We start from the raw sequence: 12,853 nt of genomic DNA, 5'->3' as shown, positions 1-12,853 counted from the left end.
CCGAACACTGATTTTGGTAATAAAATTCAATGATTTGCAAGCGTTGCTCGTTAGTAAGTCTATTCATGATGAAATGTCAAAGCATACTGAGCATCTTTCTCTTTGACACCATGTCTGAAATCCCACGTGATCTGTCAAATACTAATGCATGAAAATCCTAACCTCAAAAAAATCACCCGTTACAAAACCGGTCCGGGCAATAAGAAGATCTGGGCGGGAATATCCGAGACATATCGGATAAACCAAAACATGATTACCTGGTACACTGATGGCTCATTGACTGAAAACGGTACCGGGGCAGGTGTAGTTTGATCGAGGTTTAAATACTCGGAAACCGTGGGAAAACATATGTCCATTTTACAGGCTGAAACATATCATAGAAAGTTGCGCGGGCTTTAATATCAAGCGAAACTACCAGCGATAGCAAATCGCGATCTTGACTGATAGTAAAGCGGATATAAAGGCTCTCAGACCTCATCAGGTAACATCTTAACCGGTGATGGAGTGCCTTGATAAGCTGAATACTCTTGGTCTGAGAGTTCCGATTCCGGAACATATTGGTATTAAAGGAAACGAGATTGCTGATAAATAAAGGCCCTGGGTGAATATCTAATAACCGAGGGCGAAGTGAAATCCATAGATTTAGGTTCCGTACTAAATTTTCTTTCTGATATAATAANGCCTTGATGTTGTCACACAAAGCGGAGGGACCTACAGTTTTACGCCGACTCCGAACGGCGATTGTATTTTTATGAGAAGCTGTTTTTCATGGCAGAAATACACTCGGAGGTTTGCCATTGCCTGCCGAGGGACGACCGCTGTTAAGAAAAACCTTTTTCTAAATTTTTTGCGATGTTGCTTTGACCAGGGCTTGAACCCAGGTGCTGGTGAGTGAAAGCGCGCACTGCTTACCACTACACCACTGATACTGGATTAAAAGATGCACTATACATCCATGAAGGGGCTAAATAGATCTTGAGGACGCAGTGCTTTATCCCCAACAGTAATTATAATAATAATAAACGACCTTTAAGCAAAGAAGAGGTTTGTAAATGCATTCTTAATAAAATATTAAGTTAAAATTCATTAAAATTACTTATAATTTTAAGTGGTCACAATGGTAACGAAACTGAACTTTTCCTTGGGTTGTGAAAAAAAGAAGTACAACAAATTTTAACGCTTATAATCCGAGATTTGACCATATAAATGGGATGATTAACAAATAATTTTTAACTGAAATTGTATTTATATGTAAACATATTTTTAAGTGCAATTACATTTTTTTACAATTACATATTTTTATTTCAGAAGCGAACTCATCGTACATAATACATACGGAACATAAGTTTAAAAATTGTTTTTAATCTGGTCAAAATCTCGTTTATACTCTATATTTGGGTCTCACTAACCATGGTATGATATAGAATATGAATTTAATATTTAAAAATTAGGTTTCGAAGCAAATGAGAAAGAGAGAAAAATTGCACACGCTTTTTTGGAAATAAGGGATGAGAAAACCATGCGTACATGTAAAATGTTGGGTGTTCAATGTTCCAAGAAAATGGGTTCCTAACATGTTTTTACTTATCTGCTGACATATTCCATATATAAGATATAACGGGGGTTTATATTCATGTAAAGTGAACAGCGTGTGATTCTCAAAGTTTTATACTTCGCTAGTGAGTCAGTGAAAACGTAAGAGTGTCTATATTTTCCGCCGCCCTTTTTCCTCCGGGCCAGAATACATAACTGAAATTTGACAATGGCCCACTAAAGACAAAGACAAAATACATTTAATTTTTAAAATTGTTTAATCGATACCACCTTATATGAATTCTCCTTGTTCAGTACCCTCTATCGGCGATGTTCACAAAAATAAACTTCTGATATAAAAATCCTCCTGAACCTTAACTGTCATCGACAACTCACAAGGCCAGATTTTTTAGTAGGCGCATTCAAAGTTAGGGATTTGATCCCAAAATGCAGAAGAAAACGTTGCATACTGTCTTCTTATGTTGAAACTACACAAAACTAGCACGAAATTTGTACAAACTATGAAACACAATCAGGGCTATCATAGAATCCATCGTAGGTTCGATTTCCGTGAAATCTACGAAAGTGCTATCACAGAATCGTAATGGCTACGAACGTAAATTTGAAATTCGTAAAGAGCCTTCATTGAATCCGTTCGTAATGAAGATTCGTACAGATACTCTACGACGAGTTTATGCTGTCGGAACAAAATTTTAAATCACTGAATTTTAAAAATAATGCAAAAAGCACTATTTGCATGTTAATAATAAATATTTATTATACTCCAAGTTTGTTATAGTAAGATATAATTCCATATATTTGTATAAACGTAGACGTAAAATACCATATGAACATATGTATGTACGTACACATTTACACACATTCATCTGCTAGACGATATTTAATAAACAAGTAATTTTTAAGCAAACAAGTAATTTTTAAGCAAAAAACAAAACCGCATTCAATTCTCATATAAAAATTTTAGATTATCGTTAATTTCTTCATGACCCAATGATCGGATTTAAACCAAATTAATATGCGACCACCTGTGGGGTAACACCTTTCCTTTAAAAAAAAAAAAGAATTATAGAAATCGGGTAGCGTGGTCCAAGGTTATGCGGTAACATACATAAAAAAAACTATTCCGACTAATTGATAACCTTTCTCCTTTTTGTGAAGTCGGTTATGTTATGAAGCGAGGAAATAATAGTTTAGCAACAATTTATTAGGAAAGAAACCCAATTAATTTAATATAAAAATAAATTAAAAAAGAAATATTTTTGTCTTTAAAAGAATAAAATCTACACTAAAAAAAATTATTAAAAAATAAAAAATAATTAAATAGAAAACGAAAGAAAAAAGCTCCACCGCCGGACGACTCGGACTCGAACTTAGATCTCTCAATTGGCCGTCTAGTGCTTTGCTCACTCGGTCATTGCGACTACTGGGGCAGCGTGAGCAAATGGCTTGATGGAATGATTTCGAATCAGACCTTAAAAAAATTGGTCAAAAGTATTGTTCTTCGAAAAAAAAATATACAAAATCCACCGGATTTATTCCAAAACAAAAAATGTATCCAGTTTTTATTATATTAGTACTATAGACTTTGAGACGAGCAACACAATTCCACTGTTCAAAATACGAAAAACAAATTTTAACACCCTAATTTAAAAAATGCATTTTTGATTGCATTTTTTTTCATTTGCATGCAGCTGTGCACCCTTAACAAAATTGTATATCCCTCGAAAAATAAGTGCGTTTTAGTACAAATCAAGAACTTCAAATTGAGCAAATGTAGAAGTCTCTACGCCCTCTGAGAGCTACAATTTTAAACAAAACTTCGAAACTGCTGTACTAGTTAGTTTTTACTCCGAAATTAGAAAAAAAAATTGCGTAAAATTTCGAATGAAATTTCGAAGTTTAACTTCAGAATCGTAATAATTTAGCTCTCAAAGGGCCTAGATACTTCTTCCTTGGCTTAAATTAAAGGTCTTGAATAACACTAAAACCCACTTCTTGTTCAAGGCATATAAAATTGTGTGAAGGGTGCACAGCTGCATGCAAATCATAAAAAATGCAATATATAATGCATTTTTCAACTTGAGGAGTTAAAATTTTTTTTTTCGTTTTTAAACAGTGGAATCGTGTTTCTCGTCTCAAAATGTATAATATTAGTATAATAAAAGGTACACAAAATGTTTTTTGGAATATATCCGTTTGATTTTGCTTCTTTTTTTTTGAGGAACACTATTTTTTACCAATTTTTCTAATGTCAAGGAGTAATTGTGGTATAATCGCAATATTTTTCCGTGAACGGCAGTTACATTAGCTTTCAAAGCCATTTGTTTCATATCAAAATATTTCTTCTGTCGAAAGCGGTACGATTAATTCGCATGAAGTATTAAAAAAGCACATTGTGCGCCGTTGAGTTAGCTCGCTTATCTTATTTTTCAGTCGAGAAATGCAATTTTGAAATTTTCAAATTACTATGGTGTATTTTTCTCAAAAACATATGACTCAAAACATATGAATTATAAGAATATAATTCATTTATAAACAACATATAATATAGTAAAATAAAATGTGTATCATACTTGGGCGTACAAAATTTTTGGTTCTTATTTCCCCTCCCCCAAAATCGAGCTCACGATCCGCCACTGTTAGCATCCGTTACTAAAAAAATTCGTTTTGAGAGCTATGACAGTCTCTTAGTAAATGCGCAATATTGTTGCATGTATTTGAAAAGTTTAATTCGACTTTGTATAATATCATACAAATTACGCCCACACACGAAAAGCGCACTCACTCTGCTGACAAACAGTTTGCAATATCGCTTAATTGACTTCAACGGCTTTGTGAAATTGTATTATCAACTCAATTTGCAACATACCATGTAAGTTAATCTTTGCACTTTCAACACGCACAAAACTAACTACATGGATAAAAACAACGATTTGTAAACCTACAGCTGTACAAGTATGCATGGAAATAAGTTTACAAAAGGACGATTGTTCGAACCCATGCATAGAGCCACAATGTGGTTTTATGCTCGTTTCATAATGCCACTTGCACCTTGTAAAAAGGATAATAACAGGCGAGCGTAAGGAGAGATAAGGAGCGAAAAGTGGCGGGAAACTATTTACAGTTCAATACGCAGACAATTTGTTTAACACAATGGACAAAAACAGCAACAAAAGTAATGTTTGTGACAACAGCAGAACAAGCAATTAAGTAGAATAGAAATGGAATGGAATGAAAATTGCACGCCAGCGACATACCAATTGCCCATATACAAAGGTATGTATGCGTATACATACGTACATACTTTGTACAAATGCACTATTATGACTGCTTTGCAGATACTTATGTGTCGGGCAATAATAACGATTTTACAATGTGAACTTAGATCCTTTAGCTAGAACGCTGGGGGAGAAAGTAGAAGTGGAAGTGGCGTTGCATATTTGTGTTGGCGGCGTTGAATTCGCAGCCGAATCAAAGTTTACATTCCATTCTAATACCAAAATGCCTTTTAGCCCGCAAATGGACCAGGTCACGTAATATGTACACGCTGAACAAGCGAAGTACGACAGGAGTAATTTCAGGTTTAATGGTGCGTTTCAGTTCGCAGTGGTGAAGGAGCTCAGCTACATATACTGCGATCAGGAACAAAACCTATTTTAAGTGAGAGTTAAAGTTAGATTTCGAACGTTAGCAGAGCCACTGCTATCCATCTATTCCTCTTAATTGTTTAAAGAGGTCTGTTAACCAACCTATTGCTCTTAAAGTTATTGGCGTGGATAGAGGTTAAGACCTGTCAAGCTAAACTTAGATTTTTGAAAGAACCAAACTTGAGTTAAGGCTAGAGACAGGCTTGTAAATCTAGCATTGTACAATGTTAATTTATGTAGGCTGGCCAATGACGGTCGTTTGGGGAAAAAATTACCATTGAAAGCTGGACACTGGCAAATTAAGTATGTGGTCCAATTCGTTCACGTAATAGTTGCATTTCCTACACTTTTTGACTTCCACTAGATCTAATTTGAACGCATGCGTTGCGAGTGTACCATTAGCAGTACTCCCTCAATTCTTGAGACTATTCGCTTTATTTACAACAAGAGATTTGTTAGGCTCACGAGATCCACACGTGGTCTTTACAACTCTACAGGTATGAGTACGTATCGATACCTTGCAAATTATCGGATTTGTAAAACGTAGCTCCAACCATTTTGAATATTTCCTTCGTCCATTTTTGGATTTTTTAGTGCAAATTTGCATCGCGTCATCTACCAATTCCGTTCTCTTACGTCAATTGTTAGCTTCTTTTGTAGCTCAAAGACATCTTTCAAAAGTCAGGTACGGGATAGCAAGTATAGTTTATTCGTCCTGTCAAGGATGATGCTATATTACTCCGAACATACGTCATGAATCCAATTTCACCTGAAGCATCTAGTCGAGTTACTAAACCTTCAACAGTCAGACCCGATCTTTCAGTTTCCACCACTGTTTATCGCAACTTCTGCTGTAAAGTGTGTCTTTACCAAAACCTCTGGTGCTTTCTCGCGACTCGGGCTCAATAAATTAGCGGTACCGTTACATATAACTTTTCTTAGTATTTCCACAGAAGCTTTCCATTAGTTTCTGTTAGCCTTCATATTTTTTTCTTGTAAATTTTATGTATGTAGCTTTTTGTACTATTGCTGGATTTTGTGATTTCAGATAGCCCCGTGGTGGTCCACCACTGGTGAACAAAAGAGCTCAAAGCACTTCTTTGCAATATCCTAAAGGTTCGAGAGCTTCCAACAGGTACCAGTGCCCGCCGGAGAGCAGTGGCTTAATATCACTCGATAGGACGCATATTCACATCTACATGGTAAACAAGGAAAAGAAGATCGGCATCTAGCAAAAATGAGTTCGCCAAATATGTATATAAATATTTTTGTTACCTGCTGAATGTAGAGATCAACGAGCCTCTGAGATATTCGATATATCTAATTTAGTCAGGATTTATTCGTCGCATGTGTGCATATGTCGCGAATGCGAAGTGTGGAAATATGATTTACTTTCGAAATATTTAACTAAGACACTACAATTAATATTATCGGACTCTTTTACATTTCATAAACAAGAAAGTATTTACTGGCAAGTAAGCTTCGAAAAACCCAATCATGCACTAACTTCCATACATACCTACATGCTTATTTTTCAACAAAAATATTTCTTACTAAAATTTTGACTTTGGAATGCCCCTTATTTGCTTGGTATGTTTGCTTACTGGAATGTATGCTAAATTGTAATACAATGCTGAGCACATTCACACAAATGTCTATGCCCTCCTATTGCTGGCCAAACCTATTTAGTCTTGCTGGATATGTTTCCTTGGCAAATACTCGTAACTAGTGGGCAATTTTAAATGGCTTCACTGTGGTATTAAAATGTGCATGTGCTGGAAATTGTTTGTTTTTGCTGCTGCTGCTGCTGTAAGCCACTTCGCTTTTATTGCCAACCTACACAAGTAAAATATACATATGTATGTATTTATGTACATACATATTTGTAGAAAATACAATCATGCCAACATTAGATTAACTAGGAGCAAATATATGGAACTCAGTCATTTGTTTTACACAAAATGACTTGGATTTACCTGTCGGCTTTTGTGATTGCATACAAGTGAATCAATATGTGTCCGTTTTAAATTTTATTGCATGCATACTTGAATGGTATTTAGCATTGCATGTTGGCTTTATTAACTGTTCTGAAAATTTAAAGATTCGAAATCAGTTTCATATGCAAAATTGTTTGGAATACATATTTGTAATGAAAGGAATTAATGTTTTGCATGAAAAATATGAATAAACAAGAAAAAAGTTAAAGTTCGGGCGAACATAAAATACTCGGCACAAGTATTAAATATATGTAGATACAGTATATTTTGCTTTGCTGCCTTTATGCTTAAGTGCACATATAAGATACCTACCCCAAAATGCGCATCTGAGACATTATTTTTAACATTTATAAGGAAACTGCTCCGATAGATGCATTCAACATACCTGCACATTGGCGATACCTGCCCTGAAAATTGTGTGACTAATATCAATTATCAAAGAAAGTATTACGTTTACCTGCACTGGCCCTACAATTACCTAATTTTACAACTTTTTATTTATTTTGTTCATCTCGCAGAACAACGAAAATGGCTATAAATTTATGTAGTTATATATATAATTAGATCCCTGCAGTGAAAAGCCAAACCAGTCAGAAAAAATACTAGTTCATTAACTAGTATGTGCCTACCAGTTCGACAATTTCGAAGAACTTAGGCGATCAGCGACATCTGCCTTTGAATTGCCAAAGCCAAAAATAAAACGCAATTAATTGCTTTTCTTACAAATGTCGGCTGTGGCGCCACGTGAAGACTACTGGTTCTGGTTCTGAAATCGCAGGTTCGAGGCCGCTTGGAGGTGGTTAAGATTTTTAAAGTTAAATAAATGTAAGTAAAAATAATTTATTCAATTTATAAATAAATAACAAATTTGAAAATCTAATTGCATTGCAAAAAAACATTTAGGAAGAAATGCTTGTGCTATAAAAACAAAGAAATTAAACAAAAATATTTTTTTTTTTAAATTTAATTTTTATTAAGCCTAAACAAAAAAATAAATTTATTAAAAATAAAAATAAAATAAAAAATAGAAAATAAAAAAATTTTCCCTGCGCCAGGATTTGAACCTGGGACCTCAGGCTTACCACGCGAGTGCTTTGCTCTGTCGGCCATTGTGACTGCTGGAGCGTCGCGAGCAAAAAGGCACACTTATGCTTTTCACGGGACATGAATTGGCAGACTATCTCATCAACTGGTATGATGCTACTGGTATTTATACTAGTAGATGCTGATGCATAGCCTGACAATTGACATCTCGTAGGACATCGCAATGTTAAAAATACCAGTCGCTAACATTGAAAAAGGATAGAACGTGAACTAGTTCGGCTGAAACGCAAACCGGTAGAATTCTAGTTCACAACTAGTAGCTTTCCCTGCAGGGATACTATTCGGTAAAAATTTCGCTTGCAGTAGTTTCTACGTGGTAAGTGCTTCTCCATTATTTGCTTCATAGGGACTTAGATACCTTCCTCATTGAAGTAGTAAAGAAAATTCGCTTAAGTGCACAAGTTTTTCGTGCAAAGAAGGAAGTGCAGCTAAGCAAAATATACTGTATTTAACTTTCCGAAAACTACCGCTACACGGTAAGCAGGGTGGAGGGGATTAGGGGTTTTTCCCCTATTTCAAACGTTTTCAATAAACTTGTATAGTAATATGTGGGCGGTATCACCCCCATTATCCAAAATTCCATAATAATGTTACTTCTTTTCAAGAGATTGTTGTTAGTATAAATTTTGAGTAAACTAGCATCCCTAAATTTAAATATTGAATTTTCAAGCATTTCCGACATTTACCGTTATATGAAAAGTGGACGTAATTTTAGTCCGATTTCAATAATTTTCAACTTTTCGCTTTTGTGTGGCAAGCAAATAATCTTACCGAGTTTGGTACAGATTGATCCAGATCAGATTGATAAGTGGGCGGTGCCACGCCCATTTTCCAAAATTGTATCATAATCGCATTTCAGCTAAAAATTTATTGCAAACAACAATCTGTACTATAGTAAAACTTCAAATTGTTGTCTGTTTGAACTCACTAATTCCGGATGTACTGGACCTTTATGGGACTTTAACTGGTATAAAGAGAGTGGCCACAGGCGTAACCAAGGGCATAAAAAATTAGATCTGACAAAGGGGTGTGGTACCTTCCATAGGCGTGACATTTTTAATCTGCTATAGCTTCGAAACCGTAAGTCACATGACTTTTAGGTGTGTTGACATACATATCTATCGTAGATGCTTATTGTAAAGTAGATATATTTTTTTAAAAGGGGCATGGCACATCCTATAGTTGTGAAGTTTTTAATCAGCCATAACTTCGAAATCATACGTCATATGAATTTGAAATTTGGTATGCAGACATATCCATGGTATGTGCTTATAGAAAGGTATATATGAATGAGTTTGTACAAGGGGGCGCGGCACCTCCCATAGGCATGAAACTTTTAATCAGCAATAACCGGAACCGTAAGTCACACGACTTTTAAATTTGGTGTGAATACAGATCTATGATAGATGTTTAAAGTAAGTAAAAGGGGGCGTGGAACATCTTGCAGGCGTCAAATTTTAATCAGCTATAAATTAGGAACGATAAGTCACATGACTTCGAAATTTAGTGTGAAGACATAACTAAGGTAGACGCTTCTACCGAGATAAAAATAAGTGAGGTTGTATAAGGGGACGCACAGTGGTCGGAGAAACCAGGGTTTTAAATTGATGTAAAATTCGTGATCAGTATGTCAAAAAACGTAATCAGTGGTATTTTAAAAAAGATTTTCTTAATTTTAGAGAAATTGGCAGTTGATTTGACAGCTCTCAACCGTCAAACTATAAATTTTATAAATTTCTCCGACCACTGTGGGCACATTCCATAACCGTGAAATCTCACATTTGCTATATCTTCGGACCCCTAACTCACATGACTTTGAAATTTGGTGAGAAGATCTATGGTAAATGTATACAAATGAGTTTGTACACGAGGGCGCGGCGTATATAGAAAACTGAAAGAGAGTGAGTGTTTCATAGGGGCGTGGCACCTCCGATTGATGTAGTACGTTCATAGAAACATAACCTTGGACCCATTACAAATAGGAAGCTAAACGGAATGAGCTATTGTAAACTAAATAAAGATGAGAGCTTGCAAAAAGTCGTAGCACCTCCCACCACACATGCCGTCTACGTTCAGAGTATATCAATTTACAAATCAAAGTGCATTTCATTCTTCCTTAAGTATTTGGATCCACGTAAACAAGATTTTTAGTAAAGAAAATTATTGCCAATATAATTGAAGCAAGAATTATTACTGGATGCGGCAAAGGAGAAAATGTGTTTCTGTAAGGAATCCTATTTATTCACACAGACCTTCCCTCTTTAAAGTCTTTAGATATTTAGATACCCCTTTAGATATTTGGATACCCTTTACAAATTTACCTCTTAGATGACTTATTATAAGATATGTGTCTAAATTTTTACTCGAGTTGTCGTATGCACAGACGAACAGGCAGACAGACCGCTTAAAGCGCAAACAGTCAACGACGTAACGTAGACGTAGGTTGACGCAGACACGATCTACCTTATGGGATTCACGTATTAAAGAAAACTCACCACCACATGGCGGTGACGTTGGCGTTGCTTCGCTCTCTCTCTATCAACAGTAAATTTGATATGCTGCTACGTACGTCAACCTACGTTTACGCTACGTCGTTGACTAACTGCGCTTTTAGTCGGTTTCTCTTTTCATTCTTATCACATGTTTAGCTGAGGGAGAACGGGAGACCAGGTTTAGAGTTGTGGTCGAGTTATAGTAGTAGAGGAGGTGGTAGGGATCACCTTTGCGAGTGGTTATGTATCGAGCTCAATGAGCCCGTATGGTGTATAGGGGCACATCAAGCCAACCACGCACTCCATATGCCTGCGAGAGAGAGAGAGAGAGAGAGAGAGAGAGTGAGATATGCGGGCAGGCTGATGAAGCGGTAGCGCAAGATGTGACCCTTTTACGATGTATTAATTGGGGGACTCCATTGGAGGAGTCATGCTCTAGCTGCCGTAGGCTGCTGTCCTTAGATTTATTCAGGGATGCATTCATGCAGAGCCCCAGAGTGGTTTATAAGCCGTAGCATACTACCATGCCAAAAGTACTCCGGGAGTGGAGTGAGAGTGATGCTTAAAGCATCGTGTGATAGCCAAGCTGTTTTAGCGTTGACCATAGCTGAAAATGCCAGCGACTTTTCACTTCACTAAGTACAGCGAAGAGATATTTGAGAATTGCATACAAAATGCATACCCAATTAAGAACGAGCGAATTACTTTTAAACACAAGTGCGTGTGTATGTTCGCTGCACTTGGTTTTGGGGGGAGTGCAATACAAGTGCGTGTGTATATTCGTTGCACTTGGTTTATGCGGGAATGCAATATAAATGCGTGCGGGTGTTCGCTTTTCTTTGTTTATGCGGGAAATGCATAAGTCGCTTAAACATTTATGTATACATTTTTCTATATCTATCTCGATGCGTTTTGGCTGTTGCAAACAACCGCTATGTGAGCAAAGTTGTGCACAAATGCGCTCGGGTATTAAAACAAATGCCAAATGTCGCCTTTAATATAGTCCAACTAGGATCGTGAATTATTAAACTCAAGATTTTTTTAATTTCGGAAAAAAATTCTATAATTTTGTCGCGAAACATTATCTATTTGCCGTTCTCCCTTTTCCCGAGGAAGTTGTTCTTTAACCTCCTACTGTCGTTTTTTACAAACCCTCGTTAAAAACACGTTCTGGTTAATGGGTTAAAATATTCTATAAATTCTATTTCGTACTAAATTTTACTTCAGCTCTCCTAGGGCAAGTATTATGGATGAAGTCCTTAGGTATATGTATAAAATGGTATGTTTAAGAATAGGAAATACATAGTGTCGAAATTTTAGCCCACTGAAAAAATCATTGTGAAGGCAACTCGTCTCTTTAAAATTTAAATACGACTTCTGGTAGCTAACGTTTGGTTGAAGCCCCAACATACCGTGCATGATTACTTCTCATTTGGAATCATTCTACTGTTCCTGTTTAGGCTACGGTTAATATGGATGCGTATTCTGAAGAAATTTTGTTTTGAAGATGTGTCTGAAATCTTCGTCAGAACAAGGTGGTTACACTGCGTACGTCGCTTGGTAGTCAAAAAGTTTCTACCCTAATATTACATTTACATTGAGCCCAAATGCGTCATTTGGGCGAGAAACCTCAAATGCGAGGCCAAATCACGCATTTCTCCATACAAATTCACATTTCCAGAATGACGCATTTCGACGCATTTACACAAAATCACGAAACAAATGCGTTCCAATTGCCGTACTATTTTATTGAACGCACTCAGAAACAAAAGTTCCACAAAAGCTTTGGTTTGTCTTTGACATTTGGAATTTTTCAAACACAAAACAAACACAACGAAATAAATAAATCTTTGAAATTTGTGTGTAAAAATTGTTAATTTATACAAGAGCTTTACACATTTTTAGTTTAATCAAAGAATAATTGCCTTTTTGTGTCCAAAAAGCGTTAACAATATAATAAATGTAGTGTTTGTTTACATACATTTTGTTTTTGTCTTCCCTTTTCATTTGATGAGAAGTCAAAGCAAATGCGGATCAAGCAGTGTAAACACCTTTGAAT

Source organism: Rhagoletis zephyria, unplaced genomic scaffold (genome assembly GCF_001687245.7).
Source record: "Rhagoletis zephyria isolate East Lansing unplaced genomic scaffold, Rhagoletis_zephyria_1.1 Rzeph_scaffold_00207, whole genome shotgun sequence".
Taxonomy (NCBI): domain Eukaryota; kingdom Metazoa; phylum Arthropoda; class Insecta; order Diptera; family Tephritidae; genus Rhagoletis; species Rhagoletis zephyria.
The sequence above is the reverse complement of the archived record's forward strand: the minus strand, read 5'-3'. Positions refer to the sequence as shown.